At 47.5% G+C, this 19,982-nt stretch overlaps 1 long non-coding RNA gene across 1 annotated transcript in view; it reads left to right on the plus strand.

The window, feature by feature from the left end:
- Positions 1 to 19,982, plus strand: part of LOC146798217 (uncharacterized) — a 236,589-nt gene that overhangs the window by 96,575 nt on the left and 120,032 nt on the right. Inside the window, exon 2 of the long non-coding RNA XR_014969130.1 lies at positions 526 to 686. This is a non-coding gene — a long non-coding RNA (uncharacterized LOC146798217). The remainder of the gene's footprint in view (positions 1 to 525; positions 687 to 19,982) is intronic.

A 19,982-nucleotide genomic window follows, 5' to 3' on the forward strand; every position in this document is an offset into this window, starting at 1 on the left:
TGCTGTAACGCTGCTTTACCAGGCAATCTGGGACAGCTTTTACGGGGTGTTTCCTTTCCTTTCTTTCAGGTACTGACAGCAAGTAAACTGGTTTATGGTTTATCGGTGATTGGATGAGTACAGTTCACAGTTTGCCTGGACCGGGATCCAGTGAGAGGTTCGGCCCCGTTGGGCTTGCAGTTCATTGGTTGGAGAAGGCCCTGGCTATCGGTGATCCTCGAGAGCAGCTCGTGCATGGACTTAACTACTGTTACAAAGAAAGAGGACTCTATGTGCTGACAGGGACCTTATATAGAAGAGACTCTATGGTTGTCACATGGTTTTATCTCTGTTTTTCATTGGCTGCTGTGAGCTTCTAGTAAAGATTGAGAAGCATAATCCTCGCCTCCGTAGTCCTTAATAGAATTGAAAATTCTTGTCACGAATGTTCGCAAATTTTTAATTGTTCTTGAGACTGCATCAGCAAGACGCGAACGCAGTAAAAATACCTTGGTTTAACTTTGTCCTTTTTATATTTCCTTACAGCTCTCAAGGGAAACCGGAAGTAATGCGGGACTCCGGAAGGTTGTCCAGGCAACCGAATTCAGAGAATGCAGGAACATCTAGACGTCTGGGCAAGGAAGGCGAAGCCAGGAACTGAAGCCGGTGAAGACAGAAGCCGAAGACCTTCACGTGCAGAAATGCAGGTAAGAGGAAGAAACAACGAGGCCAAGCGCTTCTGTTGTTGAAGCAATTCTATTTATAGTTCTGGGATGGGTGGGGTTCTACATGTGCAGATTGTGCATGAATCATCGCTAATCGGTATGACTCATTGCTAACTGGCAACGTGTATCACATGGAAAAAACAGTTTGCAGCACACAAGGGGAAAAGTTTGAATATTCCACTTCCAAGTTGTGCCCATAAACAATTTGTATATTTGTACATAATGTCTACAGTTGTTTAACATTACCCAGTCTTTCGAACATAGAATAAATACAATAAAACAAGACAAGAATGTCACTATGTCCCTATTCAAACTTGTATGTGCATGAACATAAACCTGCCCCATTGTACCCTAATGGTTCAAGCATTGGTCAGAATTGCGCAATTCCAAACAAAGGCAACCAGCCCGTGGGGACCCAAGCAAGAAAACTATTTTTGACGGACCAAGGCTGCTATATCTGCAGATACCACCCTGGTATACTTTGATGCCCAGAGAGAGTTGCAACTCATAGTAGATGCCAACCCCACGGGCCTGGGCGCAGTCTTAGCTCAGCAGCAGGAATGTGGTGAATGGGCCCCAGTGGCTTACGCTAGCCGCACGCTCACACCAACAGTGTAGCGGTACTCGCAAATAGAGCGTGAAGCAATGTCGATCCTAAAGGGCTGTTGCTACTTCTATATTTACTTATATGGACACCCGTTCACCGTCATCACAGATCACAAGCCTCTGGTCCCACTATTCCACGACCTCCCCAAGGATTTAGAAGTGTGTCTTGCAACTGCAGGAGTTCCAATTCATGGTTGAATGCCGACCTGGCACCCGAAACCCTGTCGATTTCCTGTCCAGGCATGCCCGGCCAGTCACGCTGCCTGAAGCCGCTGAAGCTGTTGCCACCGAAGACTACGTAAGGCTGATCTTTGAAAGATCCAGGCCCCTTCCAATCTCTTTGAAGGATGTCATTGCAGCCACACAGCGCGACAACTGTTTACAGATCAATATTCGAACGGTCACCTCAGGAGATTGGCAAGAGCTGCAAAGTCCAACACCACCCCGCACAGAGGACTCCCAGTCGATCCTAAAAGCTCTGTACCAAGTACGCCACGAACTGTCAGTGACCGACAAAGGCTGTCTCCTTAGGGGCCCGCGTCTAGTGCTGCCGGAAGACCTGGCGAAAAAAGCTGCGCTCCTTGCGCATGGAGCCCACCAAGGAATCGTCAAATCCAAGAGCCGACTCCGGAGTAAAGTCTGGTTTCCAGGCCGAGACCAGAAGGTAGAAATGGTTGTGTGCAGTTGTCCTGTCTGCCTAGCCACTGGCCCACCAGACCGGCCAGCGCCAATCATCACCGAAGCAGCACCAATGTCCAGTGGAAGTGAGTGAGCGCTGATTTCGGCAGCATTTCCGGAGGAAGGCAGATGCTAGTCGTGGTGGATGACTACTCGTGCTACCCAGAGGTAGAACTAGTTCCAACGACCTCTGCCATGAAATTGAGCCATAACATAGAAAAACTCATTGCAACTCATGGGCAGTTTGAAGACATTTGTACCGACAATGGACCCCCATTCAACAGCTCTGAGTTAGAGGACTACCTAGCCTCCCACAACATCAAGCACTGCTGGATCACCCCTCGCTGGCCGCAAGCCAATGTAGAAGTAGAACACCTAATGAGAACCCTCAACAAAATAATACAGATTGCAGTAGCAGAGAAACGCAACCTGGAGCAGGCATTGTACCAGTTTTGAGGGAGTGCCGGCTCACGCCTCACTGCAACACCGGCATCGCCCCGAGCAAGCTGTGTTTCGGCAGATTGGTGACTGACACCATCCCACATCACCCAGTGTGGGAAGAAGCACCCAGCCCTCCAAACCAGTCGGACGCTCGGAGAATCCGCACCAATGAAGACGGTTCCAGGAAAAGACGTGCTAGAGATCGCCTTCTCCTTGTGGGTTACCAAGTACTAGTACAAGACCGCCACCCTGGAGGAAAGGTCAGGCTGCCGTTTGAACTGGATCCCTGGGTAGTCGTAGAAGTCAAAGGCACAAAAGTGACAGCGACGAGAGGTCTGGAAAAAGTGACACGGAACGTTTCCCAATACAAGAGAGTCTCAGAGGGCAGCATAGAGGAGTTTCCCGTGGTATGCCGGCCAGGAGGTACCGCTGTGACCAGCCCCCAAAACACCCTCCAGAGAAGGGGCCTATCAGCGGATTCGGACAGTCCCTCTGATGACTTAAGCAAAACAACACCTTTCGGAGCCACCCAAGATTTCGAGCCCATACTCCCAACTCCCAGCTACGAGAATTCTGGGGCCAAGGAACTAGAGCCATGGGGAGTGACTCCATCCATGACCCCAGTGAGGATAAGCCAAGGACGCTATGGTCTGCGGGCACATCTGAAACCGTCCCAGAGATATAGAGACTTTGTGTCCGACTGACTGGAAGCGGCTGGCGAACCTGCAACTGTGAACCAGAACCAAGATACCGGAAGGTCAAGTAAGAGTATGATGTAACCGTTGTGTCTGAAACAAGACTGCCATGTATGCATCAAAGTTTTGTTAAGTTTCTGTTCTCCCCGTTGGGTTGTTTGTTTTGGCATTTCCTGGTAAAGGAGGAATGTAGCCCACTATTTGTGACGGCGCACAGGCGCATCGGGAAGCGGCTGCGACCTCCATGGGTGTCACCCAAGTGGTAGGAGCTGGCATACGCCATGGAAGCGTAGAGATAGTTAATAAAAAGCCCGGAGCTTCAGGCGTAGTTCAGTATATCTGGCTACCACACTAATAGTGAGTCTGTGTGGTTATTTCAGCAGACGAGGCAGTGCTGGGTCACCAACACCACAGCATGCGTGGTAACCCTTGCATTGTAAGAGCATGCAGGGTAACAGCCGCAAAGCAATGGCTGTTACCCACCCAAGCCCTGCGTCAAAGTAGACGTGTCCTATAATTAGGCTATACGCAGGCAATGTGGTGTTGTATTTAACCCCCACATTAGATATAAATATGGTCTTACAAATAAATTATGGTTTTCACTGCTTTGTATGAGGAGGCCAAGACAGAATGCTTGCTTTTCAATGTCTCCCCAGAAGTTCTCCTTCTGTTCTGAAAGGAGCTATAGATTGGTCGCAAAGAGATACAGAGGGATAGCTTGTAAGTGAGGCGTTGTGTTCCTCCTTGTCGAATCAGACTGTATGACAGAAAAAGATATTTTCTTGAACTTTTTTGTCACTTGAAAAATAGACATCTGACTGCGATGGGGATTTTTTTTTTTTTTTTAACTCTAGAGGAATATAGTCCCCCAGAGTTGAGTCCCTCTAAAATAGGCCTATTATTCTTTTCTCTCTTACAAGACTTTTAAGTTGGGGCTAAGCAAGGCATTCTCGGAAATCTTAATAAGATTAGGCAAGAGCATGCTCCCTCCTTTGTATGTGGAATGTTCTAGCGGGGGTGTGCTACTCCTCAAACGTTTTCTGTTTTGCACTGATAGGACCGGATTATTGCCTACCTGGTTATCTCCAAGAATCCTCTCAGGTCGCCAGGATCTTTTTATCTGCTAAATAGTGCAGAGCGGAGAAAATTGAAATCTCAATACATAATTAACAAAATCAAATCTCATTCAGGAAGGACCACTGAATCTAAAATGTATATGATTTTATTGAAACCAAAAATAACTGCACATACAGACACCTTAGCACAAGGTGAAGAAGATAAATGGGCACTAAAACAAACGCAAGTCTACGTAAGAGTCTCATACGACTCAAAACAAAAAGAATAACAAGCTCTAGAAGCATAAGAAATGCAATAGTAAGACCAATGTCTACATTAGGAATCATTATTCTAGAAGAAAATCAGTTAGTCTTTCCCTACTCTATCTCTAAGGTGACATCCCTACTTAGCATTTCCCTTCCCCAGGCAAGAGAATAAAAAGGTGGCAGAAGTGAAGACTTCCTAAGAAGTACATTCACTTAGTCAGAGCTCGTTCTAAGATGCTCCTTCTAGCTTCCCATCTGAACCTCAACTGCTCAACCCACTGGGCACTGTCCCTAATACAAAATCCCAAAACCGTAAAACACGCCCTTCGGCACACCTCTTCAGCCAGGTCTTCTTCCAGTACTTTTCCAATGCAACTTGTAATTCATCCAACGACGGTTAGCTTGACCTTGGGTGCCAGGCACCTTCCCTGCTGAAAGTATCATTTGCACATTCCAATGTACTCCCCTGTTGGCTTCTCGTACCAGCCTAACTCCTAAAACAAAGACCTAGTCTCACTAACAAGCTAAATGTCCTGTAACCCAAAGCCTTTACCAAGGGAAATCATTTTTGGTCTACAACGTTTAGCTAACATAAGAAAATTAACGAGCCTTTCTCTTTCAACGTATATGCGATCAGGCCTTTACACTGTTAAACACATTACTAAATCACACTCTAAGCATTAGTTCATTACTCTTTATGCGTAAATAAGCAAATTTGCACGTGCAACTTTAACATGGCACACGTTTAAACTAACACATTGCATTACGTGAAAATCAAACATTATGCATTTACTAAAATACATTTACAATCATCTACAGCATTACTTGTCATGAAAGCATGGTTACATTTCTAATCACACCTATGTTAAACGATTCTAGTAATACATTTCTATGACACACTTAACCTACATCGATTAATATGTGGGTGCTGACTAACGGTGAATATGATGCACCCCTACGAATTTCAGAATAACGTGACGCTCTATCAGTTCCCCCCTTTGGTGACAAATGTCATCACACCATCACACAATCACATAATTAATTCCCTTGGAGAAAGAACCGACCTAAACAGTACTTGTTGCCATCCTCCCCTGTCGGAACCTCTCCATATTCTTGATATTCTGATATTGACTGTCCTGCAGTCTGGCCATTCGCATTTCACTCGCTCTGAGAGCTCTTTCAATTCTGTTTCCTCTGTACCACTTGTAAGCTCTGAGACCCCACAAGCAGATTACACAAACCACAACAATAATGAGGGGTTTTAGCACAAACCCAAGGAACCCTTTTCCCAAATTCGCAAACCATCTTCCCACACGACTAAATCCTTTACCAACCTTTTCCCACACACCTTCTTCAGTCAAATCTTCAATCTCTTGATGAATCGTGGTAATGTTGTCTATATATGTCTCCAGATCCTTGCTATTGTCTGGAATATACGTACAACATTCCTGAACTTTCAATAATTTACAGACTCCGCCCTCTTTTGCCAACAATACGTCTAAAGCAAGGCGATTCTGCAAAACCATTGTCCTTATCGACAACATCTCTCCACCCACCAATATCAAAGACCTTGCTGTATTCATCGACAACTCCTCAACCACAGTTGCCAACCATCTTATCTTCACATCATTCAGAACCACACCCAAACTCGGTATCATTGCTCCAAAAATATCACCAATCACTGCTCCCGCACTCACAGCTCTCTTTACTTTAGAATGATGTCCAGTCTCCAAAAGCTCCAAATCTTCTGCATGATAGATTTTCAGAAAAATAATGGCCAAATAACATGTACCATACCAATTCGCAGGCAACCTCACATAGGCATTCCTTCCACACACATAATAAACGGTTGGAATCACTTGCACCTAGCCTTGCAAAAAGTTCGTAGCTGAATCTTCCATTGTAAAGATATGATCACACGTACTTTGTTCTACCGAAACTTTTTCATAGTAGGTCTGAGGACGTCTCACACACAGCTTCCCCTTTTGCACCTGGTCCAATGCTATGGGTCCATAACTCCCCTTAGATCTGTGTAATCTCTCCTCATCGATCCAATCTACTGGACTATCTCCTGTATTTCGTGTCTGGGTTAGTTTTCTATATCTATCTTCTACTTGACCGTCAAACTTCTTCTCTGTATCTGATAATGAACATGTCAAATGATGTCGGTGAGCATAAGCCGTATCCAGTTCCAAAGACGGTATGAAATACTTCCGAAGTCTGTCCTCTGACTTGTAATAATCGTATTTATTCAAATGCTTGTAAGCTGGAACTTCAGGAAGTGCTGCATCGTAATTGGAAAAGAAATACTCAAACTGACCTCTTTCGTAGAAAATACTAAGCAACAAACTACAAGAAATACCATATGTTACTGGAAGGTGATGGTATCTAATACCCTCATCTACAGAAGAAGGTAACTGCATGCACACATAGCAGTTTTTCGCATCCACATATTCGTACAACAGCTTTGCATACGCATTAAGCTTAAAATCACTTCTAGATATATCTATGTGAAATCTGCGGCTCTCTTCGATTAGTAAAGCTCTTTTAGCTCCTATAGTGACCTCCTTTTGGCTAGAAGTGGTAGGTGTAGGTGTTCCCTGTACCTCCCCCTCCTGCTCATGTGAAACGAGATATGAGGCTACAACTATTACAACTATAGAAACTATCACCAACCCTATAAGTGCACCTATCACTAATTTAGCCCTACGGTGAGTATTTCCAGCATCTGCCATCTTTCAAAGTTCTCAAAGTTCTCAGCTTGACAGCAACAATTAAGAGTCTCTTTCTCCTCCAGATATCACTTGTCAACCAGTTCAAACGACACTTCAAAAGCTGGAAATCCCCTTGCAACTTTCAGTTCCTTATTTACACTTCCCTAGCCCTCTTTTGTCGTCTTTGACGGAAAGTCCCTAAATGTATTCTTCTTCCACTCGGGCCTAGGTTATCTTCCTTAGACTTTTATGTACAACAAAGTTCATCTTCAGTCCAAAAGAAGATCAGCTCCCAAGATTTCTAAAACACGTTGCATAAGTTCAAGACGAAGCACCACTAATTCTTGATGCGGTGGTACAAAACCAAACATTGGGAGAACCAGCGTCTACAGAATCAATTCACGAATCTTGCTCAGAAGTGGTGGCTTCGGAATATTGAGAGTCAGTATTCCTTCGATTTCCACCCCTGGAACCAATAACAGCACGTCTATTTTCAGATTCGGAGAATCGCTGACCAGCGTCAAGGACCTCCGCCTCCCCGTGCTCAATACACCTGGCATCAGTCACCGAGTATGTCCACTCTGGTGAGGCGTGCTTTTGACATGGCACTCTTGTTCTCCTGGATCTTCTCAGACTAGCTCGAGCCTCCTCTTCGTCACTTTGCTCAGATTCAGACGTTTCAGAAACTGGGGCAAGATCTCTTTCAGGTGCCAATCTCAAGTTCAGCCGTCTCTGACTCACGGGCCAAACTCTTTCTGCTTCTGTGGCACTTCTGCTCTTCCTTCGGGTTCCTTATGCACTACTTCCTTCTTCAGCAGAATTTGACTCTACTCCACACACAGCAACACTCTCTTCGTCTGAGTCAAATTCGGGGCTTCGATTTGCACAACCCCTTTTAGCTCGATCTAGTGCACAACCAACTGCATCAGCAACCCTCACAGCTTGACTTGCCCTCTCAGATGGCCCTGCCACCTCAGCTGGATTTTCATTTATGAGAGGGGCTGTATCTTCCAAGGGTGCTGGAACTCTGCAGGTATGGGAGGCATGCACCCAGTTCGGCAGTCCCCCACACTTCACTGCCGTGACCAGTATTAGCTTGTACGGACTACGCCAACGAACATCCAGGCAACTCTTCCTCACGTGTTTACGCACAAGCACCCAGTCTCCCGGGCACAAGTCGTGGCACAGGTCACTTGCGGCTGGGACAGTTGCTGCTTGCACCTGCTGGGACACAGAACGCACTACGTCAGCCAGTCCCTTACAGTAGTCGAGAATCAAGTCATCTGTGATGTTAATCAAAGCAGTAGCAGGTATCGCTGGTAATCGCATTGCCCTCCCCATCAGGATCTCGTGTGGTGGCAACCCCGTTCTCCTATCTGGAACACTACGAAGGCTCATAAGGACCAAGGGCAGTGCGTCAGGCCATTTCAGGGATGTCGAAGAACACACTTTCGCCATCCGCGCTTTCAAAGTCCCATTAACTTGTTCCACAATCCTAGAAGCCTCTGGTCGATAACTGCAATACAATCTCTGATCCACATTCAAGGCAGCACAGAGCAATTTCATGATCTCACTATGGCAGTGTGTCCCTCTGTCCCACTCCAAAGAGGTCGGAAAACCGAACCTAGGGATAAGTTCCCTCAACAACAGCTTGGCTACAGTGAGTGTGTCGCACCTACGTGTTGGGTAAGCCTCCACCCACCTTGAAAAGACACATACCACAACTAAGATGTACCTCAATCCATTACACTTCGGCATCTCAATAAAGTCCATCTGCATCCTATTGAAAGGCCCTCCTGACCTCCCAATGTGACTCAAAGTTACAGCAGTTCTCTTTCCTGCATTCATCTGCTGACATGTAACACATATCTGACATACAGCTTCAGCAACTGCACGAAACTTCGGATTGTACCATGTCTGTCTGAACACTCGCACCATCGCATCTCTGCCAAGATGTACTGCACCATGTATCAATCTTGCCATTGGGTTCAACAGACATTCGGGTAACACAGCTTGTCCATCACTTGAAACCCACACATCCACATCTCCCTTCTCACATCCTGCTCGTATCCAGCTATCTCGTTCTTGATCAGTAACCTCATCCTGCAATCGCTTTAGCTCCTCCCATGTATCAGCCATGGCTAACATCATGCTGAGATCGGTTCTTTCTTGGCTTTCTCCAGTGTACCCTCCAGCAAATATGCACCCTTGTTCGGCACAAAACCGGGCAACCTCATCAGCGTAGTTATTTCCTAGAGACACAAAATCACTCCCTTTGGAGTGGGCAGAACATTTGACAACTGCAATCTCTTTCGGACATTGTAATGCTTCCAACAGCTGTCTCACATATTCCCCATTTCTGATTGGTGAACCTGAAGATGTCATGAAACCTCTCTGTGACCATAACTGTCCGAAGTCATGAACAACACCAAACCTATACTGACTGTTGGTATAAATCGTTATCTGAATCTGATCAGCAGGCAAACAGGCATGGGTCAAAGCAATGATTTCAGCTACCTGTGCGATGTTGTGTTCAAATAATTATTCCAAGGGCCACACTTACCATTGACCCGCAATATCCATTAAATAAGGAGCAGTTGGCAGCGTGGAAGGTTCAAACGTTTATTATCATCATAGATCTCTATATAGAGGAGCCTCGTCGATCCTCACCCATCAGGTGCACCGAGGAAGACTGCTGGCTCCTTGACAGTAACACACTTTTATACATTATCAGCACAGCATACAAAACCTTATATGTGGAAAAGTACCAGTTAGTCCCGGCGCCCCTAATGAGCTCATGCCTATTTCTAGTTTCGGTTACACATACAAAGGGTTACTATCTTTACAGAGAAGGTCGGAAGGGTGACTCCCTTCTCGTCCCAGGTCTAGAGGAATTCGCTTGATACTCCCTTTTAGCAGATGGGACCTTGCTTCTCAGCAACTCTGTCTGTCTCCTAACTATTACCGTGAAAAGGGAAGGCAGATGGTGTGTAAGAGGACCACGTGACTCCTAAGAGCAAGAGCCGCAATCCAAGATGGGGGCAGTTTGGTTCTCGGCCCTTTTGTCATGCTAAACGTAACGGGGGTTTCGATCCTTCCAATGCACCATGGCTAAGTATACCGTCATTAGATATACTGCGCTAATCATACCATAATGACCTGAATACCTCAGAACGGCCCTTTTAGTGCAGTATAACTAATAACGAAGTCAGTCTTCGAAAATACCCTCATCAATCTGCATTAAATCATGCGTCTCCTTCTGATTCCGCTGAGCATCGATCCTGGTTTGGTTGGACGTGGGCTTAGGGATGGATCGGCGAACCTGAGTAGCACAATATGCACAACAGGCCGGCCCGCATTGTAGACAAATGCAACAGGTCAAAAGGAATCCTACCACCCCCAAGAGAATCATAAATAACTTCCATCCCCAGGCGGTCACCAAATCCCAGAACCACCCGGACAAGGACCAAGTACCAGTGTCAGTATGAATTTCAGAGGCTAGTCGATGCAGTTTCTGGATAGCTAGATGGACGGAAGGGGCGGAGTCAGGTATATATATACACAACAGGAACTGCCGATAACCCTACAGGCTCCACCACGATCAGCTAGGATAACGTCTAAAACAAGACGATTTTGAAGGGTCACGAGCCGGGTCGCCTGGAGCTCTACTGTGATATTAGTTAATATCCCTGCAGTGGTATTAATTACCCCTTCCACCACTCTGGATAACCTCCTAACTTCCTTACTATTGAGGATGGGTCCCCATATGGGCAACGCCCCTTTTATAATATCAACAAAATGTTGTGCTGGAGTGTCAGTTTGATCAGTGGCGTCATTACGGGCGACTTCAGCTGTTAGGCTCCGCCGATTTAAGGAATGAGACTTATGATAATCAGAAGGAGCTATGTACACCGGTGGGTAAAGGAAAGACAAGTAACACCTACCCATCCACCCTCTGGGTAACCAGGTGTAGGCGTTTTCACCGCACACAAAATAAACATTGGGAGGGGTGAGTGTAGGGGGGCTACTGTATGTCTGCAATCTATAAGTGTAATTACATCTGCTATATCCTACGAACAAATGCCCCATCCCCTGCACACAGAAAGAGGAGGATGTATTCAACACCGGGACCGGAATGATTTTTTCATTTGAGACATTTCGCTCTTGGAAGTATTTGAAATATTCAGTAAAGTTAAAAGTCATGAAATCCAGTATTTCATCCCTCAGCCAGGTATCATTTTCATGATCAGTATATACATTCATGCAGGCGGTGGGGTCAAGGGTACCATCCGTTCCCTCAGCATTAGGGGTGATACCTTGGTGTGTCTCTATATATGCTAAAATCAAGGCGTAATCCTTCTCTGAGAATCGACGTTCATCTATAGTGTAGTGTTCGTACAACATGGATAACATCTTAAACCAAGCTTCACAACTGCCTAAGTAAGACAAAGGCACTGATATAAACAAATCTTGCTTATGCATCACTGAAGGGAGAAGCCCACAAACCCAACAATCAGTAGCGTTTGTGGAACTATGAGTCTGGTGCAGCATTTCGATAAAAGCATTATGTACATATGTCTGTCGATGTCTTTCTTTATGAGGAGCAAAAGTCTGGAAATGATGTTCCTTAGGGGCAGGAGTAGACATTATCAGGGTGTGCACAGGATGACGAAACTCTAAATATATGAACAAACCTAAGCATAGTACAAATGATACCATCAGTATAAAAATGAAAACAACTTTAACACGCAAGCTCCATGAAGAGAACATTGGCAAATGCAGGGGAACAGCACGGGGTACTATGGGACGCCCGTCCTCAGGGACAAAACGAGCAAAAGGGTACATTTTTCCTCACTAAAAGTCCAATATAATCTCGGGCAAAAAGGGTCTACAAGCAGGCCGACCTGCCGGAGGGTGCTTCTTTCCTGTGTCCGTTTAGAGCCTCACAGGCAGACTCCTATTGTTCAGAAAAAACAAAAAAGAAGAAGGTAAAACTTCTCGCGTGGGAGTCACACTTGACGCAACTCGTGTTGAAAAGAGACCTCCACCTGGGCCCCTCCGTTTGTCTGATCAATGTCTCTATCTTCGTTCTGAACAGAGCTTTACTCAAAGTTCCATGCTCTCAACGAGTTCAGTCCAGTGTTCTGACAATCCTCAGGTCTCTGCGGCTGCCTCCAGCTGCACTTGCCGGGGCTAGACCTGGGATTTGTCTATTTCCGGGGCCGCAAGTGATATCGATCCCGACCAGGAGTTTCAGGATTCGTGAACAAGGTGGGCACAGTGGGGTCAGATGAGGAGCTAGGCTCCCGACCAGATGCTTCACTTTGGACGATTGGGTGGCGACAAAGGGGTTTCAACGCCCTCAGCACTCTCCCCTTGCCTGTCAACCTCTCTGTGGGTGTCCGGGGAAAGTGACTCTTCCGTGCTGGGCTCACCTTGAGTCGGCTGACCTTCCTCCTGGTCCAATTGCTCCCTTGGCAATGGGAGGGGAACTCGCTTAAGATGGGAGATATGGATCCAGTGCTGCTTCCCTTCGACTTTCACCGCTGTTCGCGTGGCCAGGAGCACCTGGTATGGCCGGGACCAGCGCGGATCCAAACTCGATTTCCGTTGGTAGTTTCGGACCAGGACCCACTGTCCTGGTTCTACGCCGTGTCCAGGACCCTCCGGCAGGGGCTGCAGTGCGGCAGATATCTGTTGATGAATGGAACGAAGATCTTTAGTCAGAGCATACAAATAATCAGTCAACATAGGATATTCAATGTCCCTGAAGGATTTGGGCCGGGGTACTCCCCATACGTTGGCAGGTCTGCCGAAAATGAATTCGTAAGGGGAGATACCGCTCCGTGAATGGGGAGTAGTTCTTACAGACAACAGGGCCAGGGGGAGGAGATCGGGCCATTTTAATCCCGTCGTGTCCTGAAGCTTAGCCAATCGTAGTTTTAAGATTCCATTATATTTTTCAACTAGACCCGCTGACTGGGGGTGTCTAGCTGCATGAAACTTCTGCCGGATGGACAGGCCCTTGCATACATACTTAAGTAAGTTAGCATTAAAATGGGTCCCATTGTCACTCCAAATTACCCGTGGCAACCCATATCGAGGAAAGAACTCTTTTACTAGGGCTTTCGCAGTTGCCAAGGCAGTGTTCTCTTTCGTGGGGTACGCCTCTACCCATTTGCTAAAGGTACAAATCACCACCAGCACGTATTTCAGATTGTTAACTCGCTCTAGCTGTATGTAATCCATTTGGAGTACTTCGAAAGGCAAGGTGGGTGGTGCAAAACTCCCTGCTAGGACGGGGATACTAACCCCAGGATTATGCTGGAGACAAATTATACAATGCTGGACCAAGTTCCTAGCTGTCTTGGGGATATTGACATTATACCAAACAGAATCCAATATGGCACAGATGGCCTGAACTCCTACATGCGAAGGTCCGTGTGCCATAGTTACCACCGCATTCACAAAGGCGTTCGGCAGCAACCATCTACACCTCTCTGACAGATCGGTCCAACACCCATTCTCATCAAGCCTCCCCACTTGCTCCTGCCAGTATGTCAGTTCTTCCGGGGTCACCTCTTTCTGCAGTTCTTTCACGCTATCTATGGTGTTATTAAAAACCTCTGCTTCTATCATTCTTGTCACTACAAGCATGGAAGTGGTGTCAGACCGGGCCGTTTCCTTCGCGATCTGGTCTGCAAAGAAATTTCCCCTCCCCACGTCATCAGTGATAACTTTGTGCGCACTACATTTGACTATAGCCAGGGTCTTGGGCAATGTTAATGCGGCTAGTAACCGTTCAACTAGTGGCCCATTCTTTATTCTCTCACCATGGGATGTCAAGAATCCTCTCTCCGCCCACAACCTCCCAAAGCTGTGCGCTACACCGAACGCGTACTGGCTGTCGGTGTAGACGTTCAGCCTGATGCCTTTTCCTAGTTCGCAAGCCCTGAATAATGCAACCAATTTGGCTGCCTGGGCTGACCGGTATGGTATCTTCGCCGCCTCAACTACCGTTTGTAGAGTAGTGATCGCATAGGCCGCAGCTGTCTTACCATCCGGTAATCTGAAGCATGACCCATCTAGATACAATTCCCCTTGGGCATCAGATAGTGGGGTGTCAGTTAGGTCTATCCGACCCTTGGTTTCTTCTTCAGTTCGAAAGATACAATCATGCATGTCTTGTCCACCGCCCTCCGAAGGGAGGGGTAACAACGTGGCAGGATTCAAATAAACACATCTTTTGATCGTTATGTGGGGTGCAAACAGGGTCAATTCGTACCCTGTAAGACGCGCACTAGTTAAGTGCTGCGTCTGTGTCCTGTTTAACAATACGTCCACAGCATGAGGCACCATCACTGTCAGATCCGTATTCAGGACTAGCCCTTCCGATTGTCTGATAGCTATGGCAACTGCCGCTACAGCCCTCAGGCAACTGGGAAGTGCTCTGGCGACGTTGTCCAAAACCGCCGAGAAATATGCACAAGGCCTTTGCTTACCACCAAAGTCTTGTGTCAACACTGAAAGAGAACAACCGTCCACCTCATGCACGTAGAGCACAAAAGGTTTCCGGTAGTCAGGGGTACCAAGCACGGGAGCAGAGCAAAGAGCAGTTTTCAGAGCGGAAAAAGCGGTTTGGCATTCATCAGTCCAAGGTAAAGGTTCATGCACATCCTTCGTAGTTAGATACAGGAAAGGTTTAGTCAAGAGAGAATAGTTAGCAATCCATTGGCGACAGTAGGAGGTTATGCCAAGCAAAGCGCGGACATCACGGTGCGTGCGAGGAACAGGCATGTTCAATACAGTTAACCGTCTACCCTCCTTCGACAGGAGATGACCGAGATAGGTCACCTCCGGTCGACAATATTGAAATTTAGAGAGCGACACCTTGTTACCGTGAGTGGCCAGATGTCGTAGCAGGGTAACCGTGGCATCACGGCAACCCTGTTCTGTATCAGAAGCCACAAGGAGGTCATCAACATACTGCAAGAGGACATTACCTGGGGGCAGTTGCAAAGAGTCCAATACCCTCTTCAGGGCTTGGCTATAAATGCTAGGACTTTCGGTGTACCCCTGGGGAGCGCGACAGAATCTAAAACTGCGGCCTCCTAATGAGAAATCGAACAAATGTCTACTATCTGGATGAATGGGAATACTAAAGAACGCATTCTTTAAATCAATCACCGAGAAAAATGTGGCAGTGGGAGGAATCATCGTTAAGATAGAATTAATGTCCGGCACCACAGGATACTGGGGTACCACAATTTTATTGATTTCTCGTAGGTCAATCACAAATCGATAGGTATTAGCATAATCAGGGGACTGGGGTACAGGGGCTCGTTTAAGAATCGGGAGAATCGGACTGTTGCAGGTATTGGACGCCGTTTCTTCCACCACCCCTGTTTTAATCAGGTCGGAAATAATGGCCAGTAAGGCACGTTCACCTTCGGGGGCTATTTTGTATTGCGGAATCCTTGGCAATTGAGCATTCTGTTTTAAAGTGATGGACACCGGTGGAATTGGTAAGTACCCCACATCAGTGTCCCCCAGGGCCCAAAGGTCCCTCGGGAGCGTCGCAAGCTCAGGGGGTAAGGAGTCAGTTTTTGCAAAACATTGGATGGAGGGGACGGAGGGATTCCTAATGGTTAGGTAAACTCCATCGGGGGAGCAAAAGATGCGTGCATGTAATCTTTTTAGTATATCCATACCCAGAAGATTTTCCCCACACTGGGAGGTGAGGAGGAAAGGTGATTCAATCGTTACTGGTCCCACAGTAAGGGAAAGTGGTTTTGAAATGGGGCTTACCACCGGAGTTCCAGAGAACCCCACGGACACATTAGTCTGGCCAGACAGAGCAGCCCCCGGGACCAAGGCACGTGAAACAGAACTGTTCATAGCCCCTGTGTCAACCAAAAACTTACCTGATGCCTCCAGCAATTGCGCATGGACATAAGGTCCAGCCTGATCTATCGGGATTGACACATGCCCCTTACTCTGCCCTTGGCTATCCTATGCTTGAGTGTACCCAATGTCTCCCTCCGTCACACGTCCGTCATGGTAGTATTGTTTACCCTGACTCTGATCGAAATAATTCTGACTGTTCTCACCTCGTACCGCCTGTTCTTGTCTCGTGTATCCACCTCGATGTCCACTTACTCTACCCCGTCCCCGTCCCCTAGAAGCAGCGTTCTGCTCATGCAATAACGGGCATTGAGCTCTCCAATGCCCCTCCTCCTTGCAGAAAGCACATTGATTTATGCCGAGATCCGTTCGCCCAGTCGGGTGCACGGGCCCCGCCCCTCTCGTAACGAAATTCTGTACCCCTCTCCCCCTTCCCCTGCCCCTCTCCACCTGCTGTAACAATACTCGTGTTTTCAGATCCTTTGACTTTCTTTCTGTCTTATCCTTGCTCTCATTTTCCCGATGTTCATAATACTGGGCCATGCTTAATATCGTGGAAGGCGTGGTGGTCGTCCAGGTACTCTCGGCTGCCTGTAGCCGAGCCGATACCTCGGGTAGCAAATTTGTTACAAATCGATTAACAAATAAACGTACACCCCCCTCCGTAGCCAGGTCCTGCCCGCTGAAATCAATGAATACTCCCTCAAACCTTGTGAAGAAATCAGATACACTCTCATCCTTCTTTTGTTTACAGGCCGTCAGCTTGTCCCAATCTACCTTTCTGGGCGGGATCAATGAATGCATATATGTTATTATTCTTTCAGGTAGAGCCAATATCTCAGGTCGGGGCTTACTCCCCGGCTTGCGATCTCTATCCCAGTTTCTCAGTTGGTCCCATGTCCCACCAAACTCCGTGACATGGTCCTGGTCATGTACCTGGCGCCAAATATCCACCGGTACTAGTAGGGCGAAGAATAGTTCAATATCCGCCAACGTCATCACTGCTGACGAGGCGGCTTCGGGCAGTTCTTTATAATAGGCAGTGGGGTTTTTCCTAGGATCGGGCAACTGGCTTTTCAAGGATAATACCTCACTCCGCTTCCAAGGGGTATAGACCCATTGTTCCTGGAACCGGGCATCTATTCCCGGACGGGTAATGACACCGTGGTCATCCACCACTGCGGCAACTTCCGGATGGAAGATAGGGTGCACCTCCCGCATAGGGAATTGGGAGGATCCAGCGGGAAGGGCGGACTGCAAACGAGTTCTATAAGAGACCAAAGTCTGCACCTTCCCATACATGTCTTCAGGTGTCAATCGGGATTTGTGAATCTGATCAAGAATATCATACAATATGGCCGGAGCCTTCCCTTCCTGGTGTACCTGTTCCCATACAGAGATGAGACGGTTAGCCATATGTTCCAGGGCATGCTGTTGCATTACCGGTTCGTAGTCCCTCATGGTACTCCAGATATCAGCAAGGGTATAAATAGAATGTCGCATCCACTGGGATGCTTGTGTGGCAATAGCTGCCCTTTCTTCTGTTCCCAAGGCAGAACGAGTGAACAACCTCCTCCCCTCCGCTAGACTGGTCGGATGTACCGGAGTAGTCACAGCTGCTACTGGTGTTATGCTAGCGGAGGAGGAGGGTAGAACAGAAGGGGAAGACATTGACCCCGTCGGTAGCTGAGGGGTCCCGGCTGCAGCTGTCGAAAATAAATTAGGTAACAGGGCTATAACGTCGGACACAGATGCCGACAACTGGGAGAGGTTTGGCAGGGAGGGAGAGGTAGTAGTGGCCGGGGGAGCCGAGGCCGAGGCCCCCAGGGACGTATCTGGGGTCGGGGCTGAGGCCCTTGACACCTCGGGTATAGTCTCTGGGGCACATAAGGGGGCGGTGGCCTGGTGTCCAGCAGATCCTCTATTTCATCTTCCGCATTTGGGCGGGTCACATAACTTTTATCAACTTTTAGTCTGAAATCGCGATTCATGCAATCCAATCCTTTCTCTACTCTTTCTCGGTCATAGGCCATAGCCTTCTGAGTAACATTCTGTCCTGCCTTGGCTCTAGCTACTTTCTCTTCCCTTATTCGCCGTTGTTTGGCCTCCTTCTGCCATGCAATTAGAGCATCGAACATGGCTTGCCTACTTCGCCTAGAAAACAATTGTTCCTGCAGGAACGCAATTTTCTTTTCATCAAACGAACCAGTCTTGGGCCACCGTAATTCTTCATTACCCTTGGTATACTTATGCCACAGAGTGCAAAACAATAAAGGAGAGATTCCATGCTTGACATACATAAAATGGCTCGGACTGCCTTCCGGTGGGGCGGGTTGGCTCTCAGCTAACCTGGAGTCACTTGTGCGGCAGCAGCAGCCAAAACAATTCAATTTACGGAAACAGGACATCTTGGTTAGTTTTTAGACATGTACACATAAACAACAATCGGACACAACATACAATCAATATCAGAGAACCAAGCCCGTCGACTCTGGTTCACGGTCCAGGCTTCAGACTGCACGCGGGGATTCCGGTCACCCTCCTGGCTCACCACTATGACCAACCCCCCCCCCCAAACAAGGACTTGCCTCGCCGGGAGTATGGCCTGTGGCTACCCAGTCCAGGTCGCAGGTCCTTCCACGTGCAATCCGCCTATATTCCTCCAGCGCGCTATTTCTAATCAAACCAATATCATCTGTACGTACTTCGAGTCAAATCACTGTAATGCGAACCTAATTAAACAAGACACCACTCCCCGGTGCGTGTCTTCGAGTCAACGAACCGCTGTCCAGCGCGAGCTTCAAACAAATGCAACCAGTGTTCAAGTCAAGACAAATGCATCGTTCTCAACGAATGCTTTCAAATCGATCAAATAGCACACCGTCCTCGACGCGTGCTTCAAAAAAAAACATAATGCACCGTTTACAACGCGTGCGTCAAATCAAATCAATCTATACTCACCGGGTGCACCCAGATACGAATGTTCATTCTCCGCTGCCAACTCCTCCTGACCAACTTAGTCCATTTTCTGGGTTAAGCCCGTAGGACCCCGTTGAAGGGTGACTAGCAGCAGGGGACGTACCGAAAAGTCGCGCAGGGTGGGAGAAATCCTCAGGCTCCTTCTCCCGTCGACCGGTCAGGACGCCCCCAATCCCACCACCCGAATACGGGGGGGGGGGGGGGGTTGACCCTGTCACGGGGTCCCTTCGTGGTCGCCAACTGTTGAGTTCAAATAATTATTCCAAGGGCCACACTTACCATTGACCCGCAATATCCATTAAATAAGGAGCAGTTGGCAACGTGGAAGGTTCAAACGTTTATTATCATCATAGATCTCTATATAGAGGAGCCTCGTCGATCCTCACCCATCAGGTGCACCGAGGAAGACTGCTGGCTCCTTGACAGTAACACACTTTTATACATTATCAGCACAGCATACAAAACCTTATATGTGGAAAAGTACCAGTTAGTCCCGGCGCCCCTAATGAGCTCATGCCTATTTCTAGTTTCGGTTACACATACAAAGGGTTACTATCTTTACAGAGAAGGTCGGAAGGGTGACTCCCTTCTCGTCCCAGGTCTAGAGGAATTCGCTTGATACTCCCTTTTAGCAGATGTGACCTTGCTTCTCAGGAACTCTGTCTGTCTCCTAATTATTACCGTGAAAAGGGAAGGCAGATGGTGTGTAAGAGGACCACGTGACTCCTAAGAGCAAGAGCCGCAATCCAAGATGGGGGCAGTTTGGTTCTCGGCCCTTTTGTCATGCTAAACGTAACTGGGGTTTCGATCCTTCCAATGCACCATGGCTAAGTATACCGTCATTAGATATACTGCGCTAATCATAACATAATGACCTGAATACCTCAGCGGAGTGTACTCCCTCTAAACAAGCAGCTTCAACCACTCCTGTGATGGTAC

The sequence above is a fragment of the Triturus cristatus genome, chromosome 9 (assembly GCF_964204655.1).
Source record: "Triturus cristatus chromosome 9, aTriCri1.1, whole genome shotgun sequence".
In the NCBI taxonomy this organism is placed as follows: Eukaryota; Metazoa; Chordata; class Amphibia; order Caudata; family Salamandridae; genus Triturus; species Triturus cristatus.